Genomic DNA, 7,500 nt, shown 5'->3' on the forward strand with positions numbered 1-7,500 from the left:
AATAATAAACCAATAAATGAAAACTATAATAATGTAAATAACAAATAAAATACATAAATAAATGCATAGGTATAGTTAAATAATAAACAAACAGGTAAATAATAAATAATAATAAATTGACATATAACTAATAATAAATGAAAATCAGACAGACAAATGATAACAAAACAAAAACAAATAATATAAGATAAATTATAATATATATGCATACACACACACACACATATATATACATGTATATATATATATATATGTGTGTGTGTGTGTGTGTGTGTGTGTGTGTGTTCAGTTTTTTAACGGCTGCATTTACTCAGACTTTGTCGAGCCGCTCTCATCATCTGTGTTGTCCGTTGGCCTATAAATTCACATTAAGGACAGTTTCATTGTCCTTCGCTGCTGCTGTTGGTGGTGCAGCTTCATGTTCCACTCGGCAGGAGGGGTATCCTTCCCAATGTGTGTGTGTGTGTGTGTATTTACCTATTTGTATTTTACAGGAAGGGAGCTATGCTCGTAGTGACACGTCTTTGTATTTTTAAACTAGTGTGTGTGTGTGTGTGTGTGTGTGCCAAAGGCATTCTCCCCCATATGTGTATATATATATATATATATATATATATATATATATATATATATATATATATATATATATTAGATGCCTACACTTTTGTATTTTTGTACTGCAATGAGACAATCTAGTCAAATACAAAATTTTATTTAATTTTTATTTATTCCATTTAATTTTATTTTAATTATGTTTTACATTTAGTTTCCTTTTGCAAGGTTTTTGTCTGCGCGGCGGAGGGAGTGGGAGACCCACCAGGACAGAATAATCAAATCACAACTCGAGCGTTCTACAGTTTCTTCTAAATCTAATTGTGTGCTGAATTAGGACAATATCGCCATTTTGGGCGGGATAACACTATTTAGATACGCCATTGTCGATCAATAGTGCCGTCGAATTAGCTGTGTTCTGTAAATTCCAGCCAATAGTTGGCGGTATTCTGTAAATTCCAGCCAATAGTTGGCGTATTCTGTAAATTCCAGCCACTAGTTGGCTGTATCTGTCCTATTCGGGACCTGAAATAAACCTGAACAAACCTAATCAAACGCCGCAGAAAAACGAGAGAGAAAGAAAAAAATGTCTGACAAATCGGCGGTATTGTCGACTTAATTCACGGGAAATTTAACCAGGAAATCTATTTTTCGTTTTCTCTTCTTTTTTCTTGTACGCGCTAGACAAGATTGGTACACAGATAGCGTGACCACCGTCATGCACGTCTCTGCATGCGATTTACGCTTGAGACGGAAGAAGAAGGAGAAAAAGAAGAATCGCTTCCGCATTTTAGCAAGAGACGCTACGCCATTGTTTCGAGCGGACTCCCATCGTCGACATGACGTCATAACGTTTGGTAAACAAACCGACGTATCTTGATCAGTGTAAACCATTTTTATTATTTGTATTTTCGTTTGTATTTATCTATTTATTCATCTACTTATTCACTTGTGTACTTTTGTTTGTTGATTTATTTACATGTATATTCTTATTTATTTGTTTATTTGTTCATTTATAATTATATTTTTACTACTGGCAGTGTCGTTTGTATTTGTATTTTTGCTTTATTTATTTATTCATTTACTTATTGATGTAATTTTATTTATTCATTTGTGTACTTTTGCTTACATGTTTATTTATTTCTTTATCAATATATTCTTATTAATTTGTTTGTTTATTTATACATGTATATTTTTTACTGGTAGCTAATTTTGAAGATACAGGAGGGTGTGACAATTGAAATAAAAATGTCTATTTCTTATATAAGTACCTTAATACCAAAATAATTTTACAGATTACAGTACTCAATAGTAGTCTCCTTTATACGCATACTTTAACTTAACAGTATATATCCAGTAAAAATAAACGAGTAAATGAATAAGTAAATCATATGAAATGAATATTTGGAAATTCACACACAAAGTTTTATTATGAATGAAGAGCGATGGAGCAAGTGTGTTACTGACTGGACGCTGCGAGACGGGAAGCGCCCCAGAGGTAGACTAGACAGAAGGTGGAGAGAGACGAGAGGAAAGTTTGCAGGGATGGCGTGGCAGATATTAGCGCAGTCATGCGAGTCATAGAGTCAAGCAGTGGACTCAGAATGAATAATTATGAACGAAATTTTGATTAGATCGATAGTTTGCTAGATAGAAATTCTTAGGTCTTTGGTCCACAAATAGTGATTCATAGGGTACTGGAAGGATCCTAGATTTAACCAAAATAGTTCACTAACTAAAATCTAGTGAAGTTTAGTGGATGTTTAGTGATAATATCTAGTGTTGGATTTTATCCATAGCTACGTAGATGGATGATGATGATGAAGGACGGGAGGGTGAGAGGGAGAGGGGCAGCGTGTCTCAGTCAGGGGTTAACACACTGGGCTATTTTTCCATCCAATATTTGAATAACTAGAATATAACTTCGCTTACAGAAATCTAGACATCTCAAAGAACATTTCAACATTATGTCTAGCATTATCCTAGGTTTATAATATCTTAGCTCGCCATTCAGCTTTACTGGATATGACGGAAAGATAATCATTTGACATTTGGAATTCTGACAATTTGAAAATTCAAATACTGTGACCGTTTTTTTCTCCAACGAACTCTCAACAATCGAAGCTGGTGAAGCCCGTGGAAGAAGCCCAGTATGATAACGCGACTACAGTAGTCAAATGACCCATAAAACTGCTCTGAGTTGACGATCCCAGAAATCACCTTATGTCCTTTGGGCGTAAAAGCGTTTTTCCCCTGACAAGGCCGTTGACCCGATTTGCCCTTCGCGTGTCATACCAAACTCGACCTTATGCTCACCTGTCATAAGGTCGCGAATGCCGTGCCAGGGGTCACGGCCAGGCCCGATGCCAGAATTAAATATATGAAGCACGACACTGCAGTGAAATCTGGAATCACGCAGGCGTTGCCATGGCAACCGGGGGTGAGGCGCAGTGGGAGGGGGGTGGTGGCCCTTTTCAAAGAGAGGGACCTGTGGCGCATTGACAAACACAAAAAGTCGTGTGTGTATTTGTGTGTACATATGTTTGTATTTGTGTGTACATGTGTGTATGTTTGTGTGTACGTGTGTGTACATGTGTGTGTATTTGTGTGTACACGTGTGTATTTGTGTGCACATGACAGTGTGTGTATGTGTGCATACATATTATGTGTATGTGTGTGTGTGTGTGTGTGAGGTCACAGCATTGCCCATGATCGGAAGGGCAATGGTTGTCAGTCACAGGTCCAGCACGTGTTCCAAGACCGTAGTGAATCACACACACACACACACACACACTCGCATGGCGCAGTGGTAGCGATCGCGGCCGTAATTACGGCATTCAGGTTCGAATCCCGCCCAGGGCTGAAATAATTTCAATATCGCTGCGCTGCGAGTCATTACTCCAACTCTGGTGGGAGGGGAGTTCGGTGTGTGTGTGTGTGTGTGCGTGTAAGGTCACAGCATTACCCATAGATCGGTCATACAGGAGCTCTGAGCTCTCTTCCGGGAGGGAAATAACTGTCGATCACAAGTCCAACACGTGATCCAAGACCTGGGCGACTCACACATAAATAGTTCCCCAGCTTAACAAACAGACAATACAAAGAAGAGAGAGAGAGAGAGAGAAAGAGAGAGAGAGAGACTGAAGGACATCAAGAAATACTATTTTGGTACAGACCTATTGATCCTGAGAGAGAAATAGAGAGAGAGAGAGAGAGAGAGAGAGAGAGCGAGATTATTTTCAGAAATTTACTGTTTGTGTGTGTGTGTGTGTGTGTGTGCGTGCGTGCGTGTGTGTGTGGGCGTGTGAGCGTGTGCGCGCGCGTGTGCGTGTGTGTGTGTTTGTGTATGTGCGTGCGTGTGTGTGTGTGTGTGTGTGTGTTTACGTTTTGTATTTGTATGTGTGTGTCTATCTATGAACACCCATGACGAAATATCTTCCTTCACAACAGCATTTCATAAACACCTATCGCCTGATGATTTTATTCAGCTGAGGGATGGGTTTCCCAGAGCAGCGAAAACGCTTTTTCGCATTGAAAAATAATTTTCTTGAAAATGATCAAGAACTTTACGAGAATTCAAAATTAGATTTTCTAATAATGTAATATAATTATAAATCATGGGAATTCTTTTTCTGTATTGTTCCTGTAGAAATTTAGCTACAGTTTACATATTTTCTCTGCTAAGAGTTTTTGATAATGAAATTATATTCTTTCATAAATTTTCAAAACTTATTAGTTTTCGAGTTTGGACTTTCGTGACTGGGTCTGATGTTTACCGTTCTATTTGAACTCGGTTCTGGTAGATACCGACAATTAGATTTTACATGTTTTTGTATATGTATAAGAAGTATTTTCATTGCTTTACTAGCAGTAATTGGAGAATATGTTGTTTTTGTATATCCAACGTAAAACATAATTTTTTGCATGATTTTAAAGCCTGAGAAATAGGCAAAGAAACGTAATTATGAGCAGCTCAATAATGAGAAGAAGTATCTCCTGAATCATCCTTATCTGTAGGAGAGAGAATGCTGCCGATTTGAGGTGTCTGCGGAAGAGGTTTCTCACAGAAATACCTCGATTTGATTGCCTTACGTAGTGAAATATCTCCGAAGTACAACTGTTCAACGAGTTCTACTCCAGTTGAACTAAGTTTACCATCGATTACATCGAGATCATCCACATCTTCGTGTGAGACGCTGAAAATAAACACGACACTAAGTTCGAATAGATCGTCTTTTCTGCTGAAGCACTCGCTCTCATCCTGTCGAAGTGCTAAACCGAAGTCGGTGATTTTAACAGAGCCGATCCTGTCAAGAAGGATATTTCTAGCGGCTAAGTCACAGTGTAAAATTCCAACTTTATGGATGTGCCGAAGTCCGTTAAGGCTCTGCAGCCAAACGGATTTGAGTTCTCCCTCGGTGAAGCATAAGCCCTGAGCGGCCATTCGGTTAATAGCGTCCTCGAGATTGAGGTCCATAATGTCGAGAACGAAGTAGATATGCTCATTCTCTTGCTCTCTGATAACTTCCTGCAAACAGACTATATTTGGATGGATGTTAATGGTTCTGAGAGCTTTGATTTCTGCTTCGACTGCATCGGAGGAGACATCTTCTAGTTGGCATTTAATAGCCACTGCATTTAATAGCCACTTATATATATGCTGGTACATTCTGAAGAAGCGTAGAGCGAAACCGGTCTTCTTTTTCCACCTTCATCATCTTGTACCAGCATTTGTCTCAAGATGGAAAAGACAGGCATGGCGTCACCGAGGATGAGTTTACTCTGAGGAGGAAGCTGACGAGTATTCAAAATAGAGACCAGTTCCCAAAGGACTGCCTAGAAGAACAGGTCCTACCCAGATCAGCACCGAAGCATAGAGCGAAACCGGTCAGGAATAAACTCAGAAACTCGGAACTAGACCCGTGACTTCTTTTTCCACCTACATCATATATATATATATATATATATATAAATACATATATGTAAATATATATATATATATATATATATATATATATATATATATATATGCTTACAAGAACACGGGTACGTGTATTCACCTATGCAAAAAAAAATAATCTAACGAAGCAGAGCGCTTTCGTATGTTACATCTTCAGTGCAAAAAGTACTTTTCGTACTGAAGATGTAATATACGAAAGTGCTTCGTTAGTTTCTTTTTTTTAAATGGTCTACTTTTTCTATATGTATATATATATATATATATATATATATATATATATATATATATATATATATATATATATATGAATAGTTGCGCTAGAATACAATTATAATCATACAGTCATAATGAATTAAATGAATAAGAATGGAATACATATCCAAATCAGATAACAATAAACAAACAAATTAATACATAATATAAAGTAATGGGAAATCGTGATCTTGGATGTGCGTGTGTATGTGTATGCTTGTGTATATGCATGTGTGTGTGTATTTTTTCGAGATAGAAGTTAGCCCACTAGTATTATCTTCCAGACTTTCTCTTCCTTCTTCCTGCATCTTTCCTCCTCCTATTCTTCTCCTCCTCCTCCTTCTCCTAATTCATCTTCGCGGTCGTCTTCCTCCCATGCAAACTAATTGGCTTCCATTACGAGACATAGAGGAGGAGGAAGGAAGTGGAGGAGGAGGAGGGGTGGGAGGTGGAGGAAGGGAAGGCGTGGGAGGAGGGAGGGAAGGGGTGGGAGAGGAGGAGGGGAGAGACGAAATAACCCCGGGGGGGGGGGAGCCAAAGAAGCGGGTGGGAGGGGGAAGGGAAGAGGAATGGGGGACAGAAGACATAACCCGGGGTGAGGGGGGGGGGGTGAAGCTAATTTCTCCACAGGTGAAATTGCTTCTGTAGTAATCCCCCCTAACACGGAAACTACCTGTGACAAAAGAGAAGGATGGAGGCAAAAGAAAATAATTTAACAATAACCTACGTTTCTATCCTGAAGTGGTTAAATAACAAGGTTAATTAACTTGTTCAGCGTTAATTGAACTAACCCGGTTAATTTCTTCTCAAGGATCCATTTCACGAACAAACAGGCCGAAAGATCTTGTCGATCAAAATAAACAAAAGGTTTTGTTTACGTTATGCAAAAAGTGTTTGCTAAAGATAAAGACTTTTTTAACTCACGTGAGAATTATATTTATCGCTGTTTCACTACATTTTAGTTTTGTGTTTATTTTGTATATTTATTCATTTATTATTTTTTTAGCAAATGTGATTTCGTATTTATAAGTATTATTATATATTTTTTTTACTAATATAAGAATTATTTTTTTCGCTGCTATACTACTCTTTATTTGCGCGTTTATTTTGTATATTCATTTACTTATTTATTTATCTTTTTTTTTTAGCAAATGTGATATCGTATTTGTGGGTATGATTGCTTCAATGTGTGTTTGTGTATTCTTTTATTTTCATTTTTTTGGGTATTCATATATTCAATTAATTTATATTTTAATCTATCAAAATTGTATTTATATTACTCAATTTATTTTATCATCTATCTATTTTCTAGTCACGTTTTATATACTTAATACTGTAGTGATGTATTAAAATGATTTATTTACATTATTTATTGTCATACTTTTTTACTATCAATTAAGTGATTATTTATTATAATTATTATTTTATTTGTTTATTATGTTTTCTTTGTGTATTTTCATAGCCACATATTTATTCATAACAAATATCATATTTCATTTGGTATTATCATTAATTAATTTTTTAATTACTCATTGTCAGTTAATTTGTTTTTGAATTCCACACTTACTGTATATTGTTTACTTCATATTATTTATTTATTTATTTCTAATTTCGTTTTATTTTATTCCAGTTTATTGATTTTATTTATTTGTATTCATTGATTCTTATATCTTTATTCTTATTTATTTGTGTATGATATACTAAATACTGTATTCGTATATTAATTTCTATATATG

General features: G+C 36.3%; 1 pseudogene; it reads right to left on the minus strand.

Annotated features, from left to right (window-relative positions):
* Positions 1–7,500, minus strand: part of LOC143041138 (uncharacterized) — a 52,894-nt pseudogene that overhangs the window by 22,860 nt on the left and 22,534 nt on the right.

Source organism: Oratosquilla oratoria, chromosome 30 (assembly GCF_046742065.1).
Source record: "Oratosquilla oratoria isolate Oo_2021 chromosome 30, ASM4674206v1, whole genome shotgun sequence".
Lineage (NCBI taxonomy): Eukaryota > Metazoa > Arthropoda > Malacostraca > Stomatopoda > Squillidae > Oratosquilla > Oratosquilla oratoria.